Here is a 17,483-nt window from a genome sequence, read left to right on the forward strand (position 1 = left end):
AGTGAATATTTTCAAAGATTAATTTCATATTTCAGAGAAGTTTAATTAAGTGTTTAAACGCTCTTCTTTCCAATTGCTTTTTCTTCATCACAAAAGTAAGAAATAATCAAAACAAGATCCAACTTGACAAGAGCTTTAGACAATGCTGTGTGAGTTCAGTGCTAATCCTTCTGTGAGTAGGAGCTTGGACTACACCTGAGGTTCCTTCCATTTAAATGATTCTACAATCCTGCTTGTCGCATGCAATAGTATTACCTTTACAAGTAAGAGGTTTTGAGGCAGTACAGACAAGAAAAAAACAAGAATTAATCGTATTCTTCACTCAACCGCTAATCTTTTTTGACACAGTGGCATCTGCTAAAATTGAAGCATCAATCTCAATCACCAATCGTAATTTTGCCCTCCTTGTTTTTAGTCTTGTCTTTGAAAATTTACCATTGAAAAATCATTTTTATATTACTTGATTAGTCATTAATTACTAACAATTAACACTTATATATAACATTTTGACTCTTGAACACAAATGTTTCATATTAGATTTGCTGAAGTACTTGATTTGAAATGATTAAGCTTCTAAAGCACTGACTGCTGACAGGCAAGAGACAGGAAAAGTAAGTAGGTAAATAAATTAAAAAAAGAAGTAATCAGCATAACTGCCTCTGTCTAGCTCAAAGTGATATTAAGGCCATGGTAGAAATGTAAGGACTAGGTTTGGACTAAATCAACTATGTCTAGATCAGTCTATTAATTTAACATATGCAAATTTACGGAACAAAAACCCCCCACTATCTTATGTTTAAAAGACCAACTTGAAGCAGACAAAGCTTAAAAAAAAAAAAAAAGTCTGACCATGACATCAGAAGCTGTTTGTCGACACTACATTAAAATAAGCATGTGTGAAACACTGTTACAGAAACACAAGGAACTAACCAGCCTAGGACATCAGGAAAAACTTCTAGATTAGTGTAAAATACCTTAAGAAAAAGAGAACAAGACTACCAGAGTACAAAGATGAATTATGAATTTTAAATTATTTCAGTTAACATTTCTAATGCACAAAAACCAAAGTCACTATCCTGAGGTTTACATACTGACAGTCTCTGGCATCAACTCACCCAAAGGGCACAAAACTAGCCAAAAGCATATAACGAGAATGCTAGAATACAGTAACTTTAAAAGTAAAACCAGTTTTATTTACTAGCTGAAAATAGTGCTAGTATATCAAAAACTAATTTCAGCTCCTCCAAAGCAAACACTATGGTGATATAAGTGCTGGAAAACTGACCAATTAGAAAGGTATATGTTTCAGAAAGTGAACATAATAAAGTGAACAAAAGTGAACCTGAATAAAAGCCATTTAAACTCTCTACAGAGTGCTCATGACAGCAATACTAATGCAATTTCACCAGTCTACTTCTAACTAACCTGTCAATGCAAATGATGCAGACCTGTCTACTTCTATCACTAAGAAAAGACACACTTAAAAGATTATTACGGCTGAATCATTATACCTTCAAAAAACTTTTAATAAGTCTTTTCTAATAAAATAATTATAAATATTTAATTTAGTTCTCCTGGATCCATTTTTAACAAAGCGTTTAAAAAACACTGTCATGGCACATTCTAGGAAATGATCTTTAAATCAACATCCTCTACCTTTTATAAACTGTAAAGCTTAAAAATTTTGGTAACATAAACTTAAGTCTGTATCCCAATTTATCCCATTATCGTACTAATCCAGTATAAAGTGACACAATAAGAAATAATGAGCCCCTACCGCAACAAGAAATAGAGTGATCTTCAGCTCTTACAAAGCCAAAAAGAAGTTCTTTCTTGTTCAGAAAGAACTATAAGGCTCATATCATTTATATGATACTAGAAGGTATAATATAAATTATGACTAATGTCATGCAGATGAAGAATGACACTGTGTTAGAAAACAGGAAACGCAGAAAGAATCGTGCCTTGCAGAATATACCACCTAAGGAGTCTTTCTGCTGTGCCTTTTGCAATCGGACTTGTCTATCTCATATTGGTCTTTTTAGCCTCCAGGCGTGCTTGTAACAAATGTGGGTAGAGCCCTCCCCAAATCTTCATTCGCGACACCTAGCCATGATGATGAGAAAACAGGAAAACTTTCATATTCTTCTTCCAGTCTCCAAGTTGTTCATGTCAGAGAACAGAGACCCCAGATAAACTCGAGATTCTTTGAAATGAGTTTGGAAGAGCAGCCTCTAAAAAGCATATGATAAATCCGACTCAAGACAGAAAACGCTAGTAATCTTCACACACCTCAAGAAATCTTTGCATTTTCAAGGAACAACATCCTTTAGGGAGAAGAATGAAGCTAAAATATCAATACTCTAGGTAAAAAAATAAAGTCTTAGTAGTGACTAAGTGCTCCTTTCTTCACAAATTCTCTCCTTCTTCAGATACATGCTTCTCATAAGCTCTCCAGAGACCAGCAGCATTCCACAGAAATATTTCTCTCTGAATACAATTGCATCTGTGATGAAGAATGTTCTGTTTTAAAATAAGATCACCTGTCACTAAACGTTCTCTTAGCAATTTTGGACAGGAATAAAATGTCATCATCTGATATAAAAGTTCTAGCCGCAAAATTTTAAACTAAACACTTTCAGTTAGGATTTGCCAGCAACATCCATTGCCATCCTTTCCCTTCTTCTCAGGAAGGTCCAAGAGCCCAAAGTCTGCTGATCAGTACCATCAAAAGGTATTCAATCCCCCCAAATTAATTCGTACTTCCAAAGTTAAAAACTAAGTTACAGTTTACATAAATCTAATTCGGAGCCTATAAACCTCTCTTTTAAACGTTACTGGTCCTTGCTCCCTACTTCAGTTCCCTTCACTGGAGCAGGCGCCCCCGCCAGCCAAGGCCAGCACAAGTTTGAGTGGCAAGAAACACAGAAGCAGCAGGTTGTAACAGATGAGGTGGAAGAGTCAAGGTACAGGTTGATCCCCATTGCAGTCAATGTGGCACATTTTGCTAGGGGTTGCCAAAGCCCTCCTGCCCTAAAGCAGATTACAAGTCACTGTCAAAGACCTTCTGTGATTTCCCTAACACAAAGGTTATGTTCCCCTCCCAAACATGCAGATATGCATATAGCCACACACCAATTTAAACTATTTAAACTAATGCAGGCAGAGCACAAGTGAACGTGATAACAACCACATAATGTAAACATTTTACTGCTTTTTACTAAAGTTATTAAGTTTTGCTTGTATAACCATTAACCTTAATAAGGAAATACGTTTGACTCATGATGAAATAAGCTTTCCTATTGAAAATATCCTGTTTATGCACTTCATCTTCAGTTATTGATCACAGTATTATTGCCATTTACATTCTAAGCTAACTATTAGAGTAATAAAAATCAATAAACCCAAGTTTCAGTTGACATATTATTATTGAAAAAATTTAAAATGTCCAAAGTTTTGTTACACACTTTAAAAACTGCTGTGTTTTTTTTTCAAACTGCCCTGCAGTTGAAACTGCCTCAGCCCACAGGACATTTCAATCAGATGGATTAATGTGTTGCTCACGTTGCAGGCTCTCTCATATATTACACTTCCCTTTAGAAACTAGTTTCACGTTATTGAAAAAGACATAAATGCAGCTATTACTTTCTCTGTCAGCACAGCAGAGAAATGGACTTATAACCACCAAGGTGTAATTCTGAGCCATTACATAATTCTCTCTGTCCGTTCCCTTTCCTTGCCTTTTTATTTTTCTGCTAGGCACATACCATTTCAGATTCTTATTTTCCATTAAAATCATCTGAGTTTTGTACAGCAGATATTCAATATGACATTCCCACATCTGATCTCAATATAAGGAATCCACAAAAATTCTTTAGGTTTTCTAGCATTTCAGTATATGTTTGAAGCTGTAGTATAAACATTTTTCTGTAAACCTCTAGTATGGAAAATACAGAATAAAATGATTTCAAAAGAATCAGACTGATGAAAGAAACAGCCACAAAGATATCCCCACATTCCAGCACACCACTAGCCTGCAGTTTAAGGAGATGTCCTATGAAGAACACTTCTAATGATTCACTGGTTTGCTTTCTATAAACATTTGTCCATTGCTATGAACAAGCAAAAACTGGGGAGGGACTGTCTTCTCCCTGAAAATACGTGGTATTCCTACGTGCAGATGGTCAGTTCCTGAGCACACACAAGCTGCTCTCACCACAAGAAATGGTGCTGAGTCAAAATGTCACTATTCCCATCCCCCCTTCCTGCACAACCTGCTTCTGTCTTGCAGTTCTGCTGGTCGAGCACATAACTAAGAGCTTCCCAGTTCATTTCATGAAAAGTCAATCAGGTTTGTTTCAGCAGTTTTAATTAGCTCAATTGATTATTCCTGGACCAGAGACGAGCCCATTCAAACTCTTTATTTTGCAGAACTCCAGGAATGGTTGTGCTAAGTCAGCTTTTTGAAAATGATGAGCACTTGAGATAAGAACATATTTAACCAGTACAGCAAGATGTGCAAGCAGATACATACTCTCAGCAAAACCCTGTGCTCAACTTCACATTGGGCAATAAACGGAAACTGTACATCACAAGCACCATCAGTTATCTTGACTTTTTTTCAACTTAACCATGTTAATAATCTAAGAGAGGAAATAAAATCAAGGCTTCTTCTTACTTCCACAAAATTACTCTGAAAAATTAGGGAAAAAAAAAAAATCAATTTTACAAGACACTTCCCATGTTTAGAAGTAGTTCAAAGTGCAGGATCACAACTTCATCTCAAGATGCTGTAAAACTGCAAACGTTTCTATTAAATGTAAATATTTCCTAAAAGCTTCCACAGTGGAAATACAAGACAAGAATTGCTTTTAACTCTGAAAAAACCATACCTAGGCAATTAACTATGGAAATATAGATTTTGGGATTCAACAATATCTTTCCCTTGGCTGATCATTCAGAAAAGCCTAGAAAATTAACAGCAAATAAAAGACAACTATTTTACACATTTCTCTATCATCACTCTTCTTACTGCAACGCTGAAAACCAAATGCTTCCTCACTTTACCACGCACAGCTCTCTTATCACCTAAATATGATCTTCCTACCTCTTTGCACCATATCAAAACCCTTCTGTGATCACTTCCAAAAATACCCAGCAAAACCAAGCAAAAATCCCAAACTTCAGTGATTTGAGATTATATAACCTTTCCTCATTGAGAACATTGATTTTAATCATACTTTAACACACTTCTATTACAATGTCCAGATAGCACCCAAAATATTTAATTAAAACAGATTTAGAGTAATAAAACCTTTTATTTGAACAACATTATAATTAGAAAATTTGCATCTTTTTCACTACGTAAGCCTTTCATCACATTTAACTTGCCTTGGTGCTTTCCTTTACAAGTTGAAAAACATCCTAATAAAGGTGAAAAGAGGTGCTATTCCTAGGAACTATCTAAAACTTACAAACAGTTTTATGGATTATCCAGTAAACTATTTTATTTAAGAACATTTGACTTCAATTCTCACATTAAGAGCGCCTAAAAAAGGATATTGAACTCCAACATCTTATCTGCATGATCTTTGTGCACTTCTAAAAGTCTATGCATCTACATGGAGCAGTCCAATATCTACAATTAGTATGATCACAAGCATGGATTTTTAACACAAAAGAAGAGGAAAGGCAGGAATCTTTGGTATCCAAGATCAAAAGAGACCAGAACATAGCAATGGGTCAGTGACCAGCAGGTGGACCAGCACACAGCTGACTGCAGCCATAGGATGCGCCCATCCTTGATCAATACTCCCACAAAGCAACCCAAAAAGACGAGCATCACTTAGAGATCAGTGAAGTGCACCATCTCTTGCTCTACGAAATTCACAGCATTCCTGATTATAAGTCATATGTATATTTTGTTTGAACTCTACCCTTTTCTTACCCATAATGAGAGTTTATAAGTACCTACTTTGTACATTCAATTATATTCCAGAGCAAATGCAATTTGCCGTCTTAAAATCCTCTTAGAAATGCTTCTGGAAAAAAACCCAACATATTTGTCTGTATTAGAGCAAAGTATTTCAATAAAGTATTTCAAATTCTTTTAAAGCTTTAAGTAAAACATCAACTAGATCAACACCAGAATGTCAATTATCCCTCATTATAATAACAAAAAGCAGCAGTGTTTGCAGTTTGTTTTTCAGCAAAATAAACTGTTTGGTCACCACTGTCTTCAAACATACCATAAGAATGAGTTCAAAAGTCAAATGTTTAACTTACGCTAATCACAAAAAATCCTTTATCACAAGGCTTGTCAAGAATGATTGGTGGAAATGCTTAATTTAACTACTTAATACACGATACTAAAGTCACAGAATAAAATTCCAGGGATACAAGAAGCTTGCAAAACACAAGCTACCTAGCATTATTAAAAACCTTTTCAGAAAGAGAAAGACAGATTAAAATATGTGGATTGGCAAGCTATCAGAATTAAGCACCAAACTTTTCAATACCAAACTCAAGGTTAGCATTTTAGAGTCTTTCTTACTGATCACCATCTAAGAACAGAAGTACCAAACAGCACAACTGACTGAAGATCCTCTACAAAGACATCACACTGCTGATACCTGTTCCATGGGGAAATTATTACATGAATACAACAATGATTCATCCAAAGGAAGTCCCAATTCCTTGCTCTTAAAAAGAAAATATAAATCAACATCAAATAAAGGGGCCAAGATAAAAGCAGCCAAATCCTCTTTATGCTGAGTATGATCCACGGGCAGTTCCAGGCCACCTGACTTCCACAATTACAAGGCCCTGATACAGCACATCTCTATGTATTAGAAATTAGACACCCCATCCCCATTCAAATTTTGCACACTGCTCTTCTTACTTGTATTTTTCTAGTAACAACATGTCTTTTCCCTCCTCTGCTAATGGTTTACTTCTGGTATAGAGTTAATAAAGGCTATATTCTGTACACGGAAATCACTAATAGCATTTAACACCTGAATCTAAAATGTTCCCAAACATCACAAATACATACAAAAGTGGAGTCAGTCTCGACAGCCTCCTAGTAAACATTCTGAAATGATGCATTCTATCTGAAACAAATATCGCAAAACAGTGGTTGAGCAGAAGAAAGCTAGTAAAACAAAGTTTGCCTGTTTCAGCCAGGAGGAAAAAGAGAGAATTGTTGAAGATATTTGCACTGTTCACAGAAGAAATATTTCTCAGTTTGCATCATGCCACAGACATTAGGAAACAACAACCACAGACTGCAAGAGAGGAGAATTCGTGTATAGAAAACAAGCGATGGTTTGTTTAGTGTAAAACAAGCGACAGTTTACACACTTGATGCCCACCTACACTGTTTTTCCTATTAAACTTGCTCCTGTGTTAGGTAAGATTCTGGGACATACTGGAATTAGAGGGCAGTAAACAATGGCTGAACAAAAGCCACTCAAACAACAGTTAAAATGTCTGTAGCCACCATTATTTTGACTTTCATTGCCATGTATTTCTGCCAAAATTAACAAAACTGAACAATATTCCAAAAGAGAAAAAGATGTATTGCCATGTAGAAATAGACATACAGACTAAGCACCCTTCTTTTTAAAGCCAGAAAAACAGGGAGAGAAATAAATCTTGGAGATTAGCACACTATTTTCAAAACAGAATTATCCCTTTTAATGTGACCATGTAATATATGTTTTCTTCCCTAGTACATCTGTGGTGCTTCTAAAAGGAAATAAAGATGAGATCAGTACTTGAAGAACGTTCTGAAAGGAGATCAAACAGGTTAATTAGTGGAACTGTATTTTAACTATCCTATCCTCTGAAGCATGCAGCTTGTAGGCATTTATATTGTCTGAATATCAAGTTGCATTTTATTTCTTTTAAAATGCAGTGCCTTCATAGGTTTCTGCTCTCTTGCTTAATAGGCTAATTGTCATTTTCCTTCTACTCACTGAATCTCATTCACTGTTTACACACAGTGGGTGTGGGATTGGTCAAACTAAACAAAGCCAAAGAGGCTGATGACAACCAAGCACAGACAAGCCAAGACAATATACTCAGAACCAATTCCAAGGGAAAAAGAAATCTTTGGCACAATACTTTCTTGAGAGTTGTACAACACTTCTCATTTGGGAGTGGGATCTTCTGAATCCATAGAAAAGCTGATAAAAATATCAACCGGATTTTTGGCTCCACAGATGCTTCATTAGATTTCTAACATTAGTAAGTGTTCTAACCAGACAGATATAGACTACGTTCCGCTGAGGGTCAGAAAGGGAGAAGCAGTACTGAAAAAGCACTTTAAACAGGATAGACACATATTTGGATTAAAAAAAAAAAAAAAGTTGAATTTGACTTCCAAGGCAATAAATAAGCACTTTTGAAGTGCTCAGCACTGATGTCAGGAATAGACAGCACTGATAAAGCTGTGCAGGCAGGCAAAGCACGGACGTGGTACTGAAGCCTAATAGGACAGCAATAACCAGGTAAGATCAAAAAAGTTTAAAGTTGTTACAGCAGTGAATATTGTAACTATTTCTTGGGAAAACACTTAGTAACTACAAATTAATCCTAGTGACAATTCTGAGAAGCTGTTTCCCAACCTAGACTTCCGAAATTACTCTTTAGTGCTGTATTTGGAGGGAAGTCCTCTTCCTCAGGGGCTTTGCCAACAACTTTATTTTGATAAATATATCAATGTCCAAGGCTCCTGATGGAAATCCAGTCCAGGTTCTCACAGTGCAATCTCACGTGTTAACAGCATCAAAGTCTTCCGTCACCATCACTTGTACCCCTGCTTCTTATGGAAACTGCTCAGCAATCACAGCTCTTTTGTATCCATATCTTTCTAAAGTCACTAGTGATAGGGGGGGATGAGTGTTGTGTTCCAGACAGTAATAAATACTTAATAATATATTAATATCTTTAAAATATGAAAGTTGCACAACTGTGAGGGGGTTAATTCAAGTTTGCTAAAAGTGAAATATGCAGATTAGCTGCCACAGTAATTCAAGGGCTAGACAAAACAGGCAGTTACCCTTATACCTGAGCAGTCAGCACTGTATACAGCCTTGAGCCAGCTCAGCAGGTGCTTGACTCTTCCCATTCAAAAGCTCAGTGAGGAACTGAGGGAACTACAGTATTGACTTAGGAGTGAGAAGGAGAAAGCGTGGGAGACAGAGCTGTGGGAAAGCTCACAGAAAGAACATGTAGCTGATGCCTGGTGAGAGAGAGCTACTCAAGTAAACAGAGATTACAGCAGCAAAAATAAGCAAGGAAGCAAAGGGGACATCTTTTTCAATCAGTCTGAGAAGCAAAACTACACATTGTACCTTTTAGTGGTCTTTCTGTCACTGTCGGAGTGAGCTGCCTAATTTCCCCCACAGTACGCATCCAAAAACTTTGACATTTTGACTACCAGGTCTAAGACAGAGCTGGACATACTCCACTTCCAGTAGGTAAGAAAAACTAGGACTTCAGGATGGGAACATGCAGACAGACAAGACTTGGCTGCTAAGGAGTATTTCATGAGCACGTTTTAAGTCCACAAAACAGTACCAGCAAGTTCAAGTATCTTCTACAAAACTAGCATTTGAATATGGTGACCTCAGAACACAGAACATGCACAGACACAAAACCAAATCAATCCAGGTGTGAGGAAATGTGGTATTGCATCATAATGGGAGGAATTAGTCACGTCACACAGTTTGTTCAAAGCAACTGCACTCATTGGAACCTTACACAACTGTAACTTTGTGCAAGAGACCAATGGTATTTCTACAGAGATTCAAACCAGAATAAAGCACGAATAAATAAAGCAGGGAAAATGTTGGATAAATAAAAGCTTATATTCACAAGTGCAGGAAGTGTTTGTACAAAAAAGGTAATTTTCTATTACTGTTACTTTAATTGTTGAGTGACTGATCAAGTTTGGGGTTTTTTTTTTTAGCTACAGAGTTACTTGCATACAATATAGTGCAAGTCTTGGCCAGGTCTTCTGCAATCAATTCTTTTTATTTCATCACATCTACCTTTTTAGACCAGGTAGCTCAAGCAAATCATTAAGATTTCAGCTTATAAAGCATTTATTATCTTAATTCAGAACATCAACTGTAACACGTGCTTCTCAATTGTAAAACAGGAATATTGGGTAAAGTCCTCTTTTCTGAAGCACTCCAGAATCTGCCCATTAATGACGACTGGGAAACTTCGCTACATGCTGAAATGGATTTGCTCTGCACTTCAGACCCAAGGCAAGGGTCTGCCTTGCTGAGAGATGGAACAGAAGGGCTATGACACCCCTCCCCCTCAGTTTCTACTGTGTAATGAAAGCGTGAGGTTAAGGTTACAACTGATACACAAATTAACACGCATCATCTACACCATGGAAGCTGTTCATATGCATTGTTTTCTGTACACCAAACTGTGGTAAACACAAAGTAGTTCAAGCTTTACCATTCCCTGGTGAAAGAAAGGTAAACAATTATATGCATACTGTAGGTACCACAGGGTAGGAGCATTCACTTCGTTACCATGGAGCAGCCCTGAGCCATTCCTGTGCCCAACTCGACAGCCTGTCACTCTGACCAAAGAGGACAAGGAGAGGAATTCTTATGAGCTGACAACACTGGAAATGGGATTCAGAGCTCATTTCATCTCCTGTAATTACCTATCACAGCCAAATAATACTTAAAACCAGATCTTTTTTCTCTTCATTTAAAGAATCTCAAAGACAAAAAAAACCTTTCAAAGATAAACTGATGCCCCAGTAGGGGTCTTCACGTTGTAAACAGGAGAATACACACATGCACAGATACCCACAAACCAAAACCAACAAAGTAAATCCCGCTGCCATTGCTACACTTGTACTCCAATCCAAGCCAGAGGAACACAAGTGAAGATGTATCCAAGGAGGAGTCAGGAATGAGGATTCTGTTGTTCATGTTCATGTTATTAAAACGTGCTTTTAATTTCTCAGACTACAAGCTAAAGCCTGTAATAACGTCGCTTGGAAAACAGATGGCTGAGTGAGCATCTGAGGGTGAAAAGGAATGTTTTTACAGGCGCAGTTAGTAAATACCACTGGCTCCTCCAGACATTCTTCCTTAAATGGAAATTACCATTGCTTTAGGTTAGAAAAAAAATATCCTGATACAATAGAAGTCATAGACTAGCTATTAACCTTTTAGCACCTGCACTAAACAAAACAAAAATTAGCAGAAGGCTTTATATATATAGCTCTCTGTTCAGTAAATATTTAAAACTCTTCCCCTTCCCTGCCACACGATTCTTGTCCATAGATTTGGAAGAGCAAGGAATCCTCACAAACAATATTAAAATTTTGTGGAAACACAAAGTCTCTCTGCATATCTATGACTAACTGTATGAGGACACTAGACAATTTAAAGAAAGGAAACTACTGCAGATACAATCAGAGTTGAACCTTCACCCTAAAGTTGAGCCAAACTTTATTTCAGTACTGAAATTAAGTCTGCATTGCTTTGATTTTATTTTTGTCCCATTTTTTGTTTTCACATGTCCCCCTGCAATTGCTTTTTCCAGTCAAGAAAACAAGATTTCTCCCTCCCCCAAGATTCCTAACAAACTTGATGGGCAAGGGTCGAGGTTCTGCAACAGCTTAAATTAGCGTGTGTCCATTTAGCCATACTCCAACTCTCCCTCTTTCCTGCTCCTGCCCATGGGCATCTACCAGCCCTCTGCATCACCTCCCCTGACACCTGCGAGTCATGTCAGGGTAATTTACTAGCAGAAAGCTACCTCTATAAAAAGTAAATAGTATTTTGTACATCACAGTCTAGCTAACTACAGGATCAGCACGGGCAAGACAGGTAAAAGCATGGATCTTAAGCAGCTTGGATATGGAAAAGGTTAAACTCTCACAAAATTAAAACTCCAGCAATTCAGACTAGACAAATAGTAAGTACTCATCTAAAAGCACATACTAATATTTAACATTATTAATTATTTTGGAATATAAATAGTGTCCCTGATAATAGTAAACACCATCTAATTTCAAAGGGAAACAAACTAATTCAGATTCCAGAGCTGTGACACATGGCCAAGGTGACTTCTAGAATCTGCAGGCTGTAAGAGCTACAGAATTGTTTGCCCCTTGCAATCTGCACAGCTGCTATTACTCTGAAGTATAAACAAGAGGACTACTACAGAGCTGAAGAACTCATCCATCCAACCACTGAGTTTCACCACCATGCCTCATGATGGCACAGCCCCATGTTATGATTCCTTAGGTAAAAAGGCCCATCAGGAGTCAAGGACAGTGGATTAACGTGCTCCTTCTTGCAGCTTGGCTCCACGTGCAGCTGGGCTATTGCAACTGAAAGAAAACTGCAACATAAATATAAATAAGCAGAATGGAGAGACAAGACAAACTCGACTTAACGTGGCTTGTCCACCACAAACAGCATAAATTCAGAAATACCTACAGACAGCCCAGTCAAACAGCCCAATCTCATCTTCTACTCATCCTGGGGCCTGCACCGCCCATCCTTCTGTCTTGGCACAATGTTTACCTTTGCACGAACCAATCCTGCTGTAAATTAATTCAATAAATACCAAAAAAGTCAGTTTTCAGACTTGCCACTTCCCCTATTATTACAACAGGTGCATAAACACAACACAAGGGACAGCACAAGGACAGGAAACATTAGACCTGGCCTAACTCCTTGTGAAATTTGTATTGAATTACTCCCTCTTTTGGCACAGATATACAAAAATGCATTAAAATATGTATACAGCATTCCTCACATTAGTAATTTCTCCTGCTAAGGTATGCAAGTAATTTTAGGATAAAATATCCATTGAAAACAAGACCACAAAGGATCATAACACGGTTATGTTCTACGTTACTAGGGCTTTGGTATTCTCTTATCACTGCTTTAAACAAAATTTTCTACATTTTTTAAAAGGGAACTCCTTTTTGTTAAAATAAGTAGAGCTCTGGATACACTTCCATGCCTTTTTTTGTTTGGTTTTTTTTTTGGTTGGTTGGTTGGTTGGTTTGGTGGTTTTTTGGGGTTTTTTTGGGTTTTTTTTAACTGTACTTCTGACAGTTCTTCTGTACAGTAAGTACCGTACAGTACAGTACAGTAAGAACTGTACTTCTTACTACATGGATTTGTAGTAAGATAAAAAGAAGGTACTGATAATTTAGCTGTAGTGGCTTATGCCTGGAATATACGTCTGGCCTAGGATCTTTTCTGGCTAACTTTTTTTCTATAGGTGGAATCTTATTAAATGGAGTTGGGATAATAAAAGGCTCTGACTCTCTTCTGTATCTCCTTTTCAACTTGGGGTTTGTGTTTGAAGACTATTTTTAAAACACGGAGAGAGGGAAGCAAGACATAAGTACATCTATGCATTGTCATTCCAAACACCCACAAAGGCTTTCACAGTCATACACTAGTGATACAAAATGCTGTAAGAAAGGATTTCTCTCAAAATCTCAGTTCATATTATATACAACCAAGTAGGTCAGTGACAACAAAAATCACCTTGCAAACAGGATGTAGACTGATTCACTTACACGTTTCATTCAACCTAAGAAGACTTTGTTAAAAAACCAATTACATTACAGGAAAAAAAAAAAAAAGCCAAAAGAACACAACAATAAACAGATAAACATCAGGAGTAACACAGGTGCAAGGATCCTGTTGGGACAAGATGACAAACTAGATGGTTCTTCAAGGCCCCCGGCAGCCTTATTTTCTAGGATTTTGTAACAGCAAACTCTTTGCAGGAAGAGTTGCAGTGGCAACACAAACAACAAATAAGGATAAAAAAATTGCACTAAGGACATATTTCTCCCCACCAACCTTTCCACAGAAACCACCTGCAGTTGCACAACAAACTGGAAGAAGGAAAATAAGTAGGAGGGCAATTCTGCTCTCACACCATCCACCATGTATGGGACTGCAGCACTCTGGCTCTTCATCAGAAGACACAGCACATGCATTAAGAACTCCCCTAAGCAGAATATAGTTCAAATCTGGGAAAATAACAGTAAAAAAAAGAGAGAAAGAAAAAGGTTGTTCCACACCTGCTTTGCTTTCAAACTTATTCCCACTCATCCCTGCCAAGAAAGGTTGTTGGGATGGTTGAGGTGTTTCCCGTGAATGAGGACAATTTGCTCTTATGTCATTTCAGTGTACAGGTGCCTTTTTTTTTAAGCATAGAATATCAGTTCTTAAATTACACCTTTCCCCTCTTGACCTTATCCAATTATCTGCATCATAGTATTAACTTCAATTACTATTAGTCTATCATATCTACTAAAGAAGCTGTGATCCATATCCATTTTCCAGGCTAGTTAGTCAGAATTACTATCTTTCTTACAACCTCTGCCTTCCTATTAACACAAGCTATTCATGAGATGACTACAATAGCCTTCTGTGATGGTTTTAGTTAAAATCCTAGGAAAAAAGATCTGCTAAAGTACACTGCCTGTTTATTAGTCAAGAAAATTAAATTAAGTAGATCTCTCACTAATTCACCTGGAACTGACGCCTATCCCGCTAGCATCTGCTGATCTAGATTTATGCTCCTGGAATTGTTTTAGTTATAATCATAATTTTATACTCAAATTTTCTGAAAATCTCTCTAGTATTCCAAAGTTTCTTAGAAACCAGTATTACTGGACCAGACTACTCTGGACAACTGCTTTGAGTTTAAGTTATCTGGACATGATCATTTTCAAATGTTTATCCTTACTGGAAATGAACCAAATCCCTAGAAAAACCTTTTCTGACATGAATACTTACACTTTCCACTAGGCAGAAAACAAATATTTCTGGAACATGTACTCCTAATGGCAAGCACTCACCTATGTAGCATAGTAATACCAATCTAACCAGAAAGACAAAACAACATGACTTAGATTATGACCAAATAATTGTTTGAAGAAAAAAATGGCACATTTAAGTGAGATGGGATCCTCCAAATGAAATGTAGCACTTGGCCCGGCCATGCTACCACACCTCGGAACTGATTCATTTGAAGTACCTAAACCATTTGAAACAATCCCCTTAGTTTACACTGTAATGAGCTAACAGCACACCAGTAACTCTACCTTAAGTGAGATAGGCCAGTAAGAGGCATAAACCCGAGTACCAACACCATCATAGCTGATGACTGACCATAACCCCGAGCCTAAAGCACTCAGTCCCTTGTGGATCTTATCTGGCAGATGAATCCAGCTTCTACTGGAAGCAGGACATGTCCAACCCAATCTGCAGTGTCATAGTTCTGGGTAACAGACGCTGCTGGGAACTCACAGAGGAAAGATCTGAAAACTACTGGTTGAACCATCTATCTCTGTGTGGAAACAAGTGTTGGAAACACTGAGGATTTATATGACTATGCTGGCCTTGATACATCTTTGTTTACAATTTTTTAAAAGAGACAAGAACTGTAACTTTTTTGTTTTTCTTTATTGTCAATCCAATTGTTTGTTTTATTTATTACACTCCTACAGCTCTTTAATTTGTGGTTTTCTTCACATGCCACCCTCCACTGAGCTGCACTCCTGGCAAAGCTCACCATGCTGAGCTTTCAGTTATTCAACAGTGCAGACTAAACACTTACCTCTATTTGCCAAAAAAGCACATGCACTGTTATAAACTATTCTTAAACACAAAATTTTAATAGAAGTATTTGTAAAGAATGCCTATTTTGAAACACAGCTTTCAATTGCTTGGTGAAACCCTTTGGCAAGGATAGTGTGCATTCCTAGGAGGATTTAAATTAGTTTCCTGCAGAACAAAACCTGGGTTACGGATAGTAACTTGGATACAGTCACACACACACACAAAGGAGTACATTCTCATTCCTCCTGATCTTTTTCCTTGAAAAAAACACAACCATCAACATGCAAAGTCCGTTTTAATAAGATAATGTGTGGGGGGTTTTGGGAAGTGAAAAATACTGATTGCAATAAGGTCTCTAAACCAAATTAAACCTGTTTGTATTTCTCAAAACTACTATGGAATGCAAGTTTGTAAAATCCTACAATATTAAGTTGAAGTTGCTAATTTTACATTTGAAAATACAATATTACATGAAGGATTACATTAAGGACTAGAATTGTACATCTCAAATTGTACATTTGAAATTTGATTCCTGATTTGTTTTAGTAGGATTTGATACATGCTCACTTATAATAACCTCTTAGTTGTTCAGTCAAATCTCACTTTTCTGCTCCGCTTATGAGTAGGGTATCAGAATAAACACATGCCTTAACAAAAAAAAGAAACTTACAACAGTACTATTAAAACAAATCTTCTCAACACTCAGTTCCCATCTTCTAGGGAACCTTAATATACATGATAATTAGTTTCCTGAAAGGTTAAAGCTTAAATGTCATTTGTGTTGTAAATTCTAATAACTCACAGTAAATAAATTAGAGATACTCTTTTATTGCAGGGACCCCTGGTGGCCTAGTGGTTAGCAAGCAGGACTCTCACTGCTGCGACCACGGGTTCGATTCCTCAGTCCCCCCGGGCAGATGGAGCTCGTTAGCCCTGTGAAGCCATCCATCTATGAGAAGGTCACTCTAAACAAACCTACGTCCTGAGGACCTCACTGCCATTGTCCAAGCTTGCTTGGCCCCGGCAGATGAACCCTTAGGATTAAAGGGTGGGCTCAGTTCAGCGCATGCTGTGTCTCACCTAAAAAATCCATTGCGCAGGCCGGAAAGGTAAAAGACCTTTCCCAAAAATCTTCGTTCGCGAAGACTGGCCATTATTATTATTATTATTATTATTATTATTATTATTATTATTATTATTACTCTTTTATTGCTTAAAGCAATGCAGAAGCGTGAAGTAATCACACAACTGGCAAAAATCAGAAGTTCCCAAAAAGGGAAGTAAAACTTCATTCTTTACATTCCCGTAGACTTAAAAAGGGCTCCATTAACACTAACGGGGAAAGGGCCAGTGACCTAGAACTTTACTTATGGTCTGAAACTATTAATGAAGTCTGAAGAATAAAGAGTAATGGGTATTCAAAATCCCAACTCCTGTGATGTAGCAGGAGAATGAATAAGCTGTGCTCTAATTTACTCTGACATGCAGCACATCATGGCTGTAGAAGCAGCATGTTAGACCATCTTTAAGGAGTCACTTTTTTGGGAAACGACTGATTCCTGGGAATTCTTACAGGACCTTTAGTTTAATAGCAAAATACTTAAGAAAACCCAAAACAACTATTTATCTTACATACAAGACATAAAGAAAAGAAAGAGTTGAGGGGGGAGGAACATGTTACGTAGCCTTATTTGAGGAGGACAACTATAAAATCAAACGGACTTTATGACTACTCTAACATTATTACTATTATTATTATAATTGTTGTTGTTATACACTACTTAGCCTTATCCCATCTGCAAATTTTAGATTATGGAAGTCACAATTATACAC

General features: G+C 37.2%; 1 protein-coding gene across 1 annotated transcript in view; it reads right to left on the reverse strand.

Moving 5' to 3' along the window:
- The window catches only part of PAWR (pro-apoptotic WT1 regulator), an 81,401-nt gene that overhangs the window by 41,816 nt on the left and 22,102 nt on the right, over positions 1-17,483 (reverse strand). The window lies entirely within an intron of this gene.

This window comes from Neopelma chrysocephalum, unplaced genomic scaffold (genome assembly GCF_003984885.1).
Source record: "Neopelma chrysocephalum unplaced genomic scaffold, ASM398488v2 Primary Assembly neopelma1_59, whole genome shotgun sequence".
Classification (NCBI taxonomy): Eukaryota; Metazoa; Chordata; class Aves; order Passeriformes; family Pipridae; genus Neopelma; species Neopelma chrysocephalum.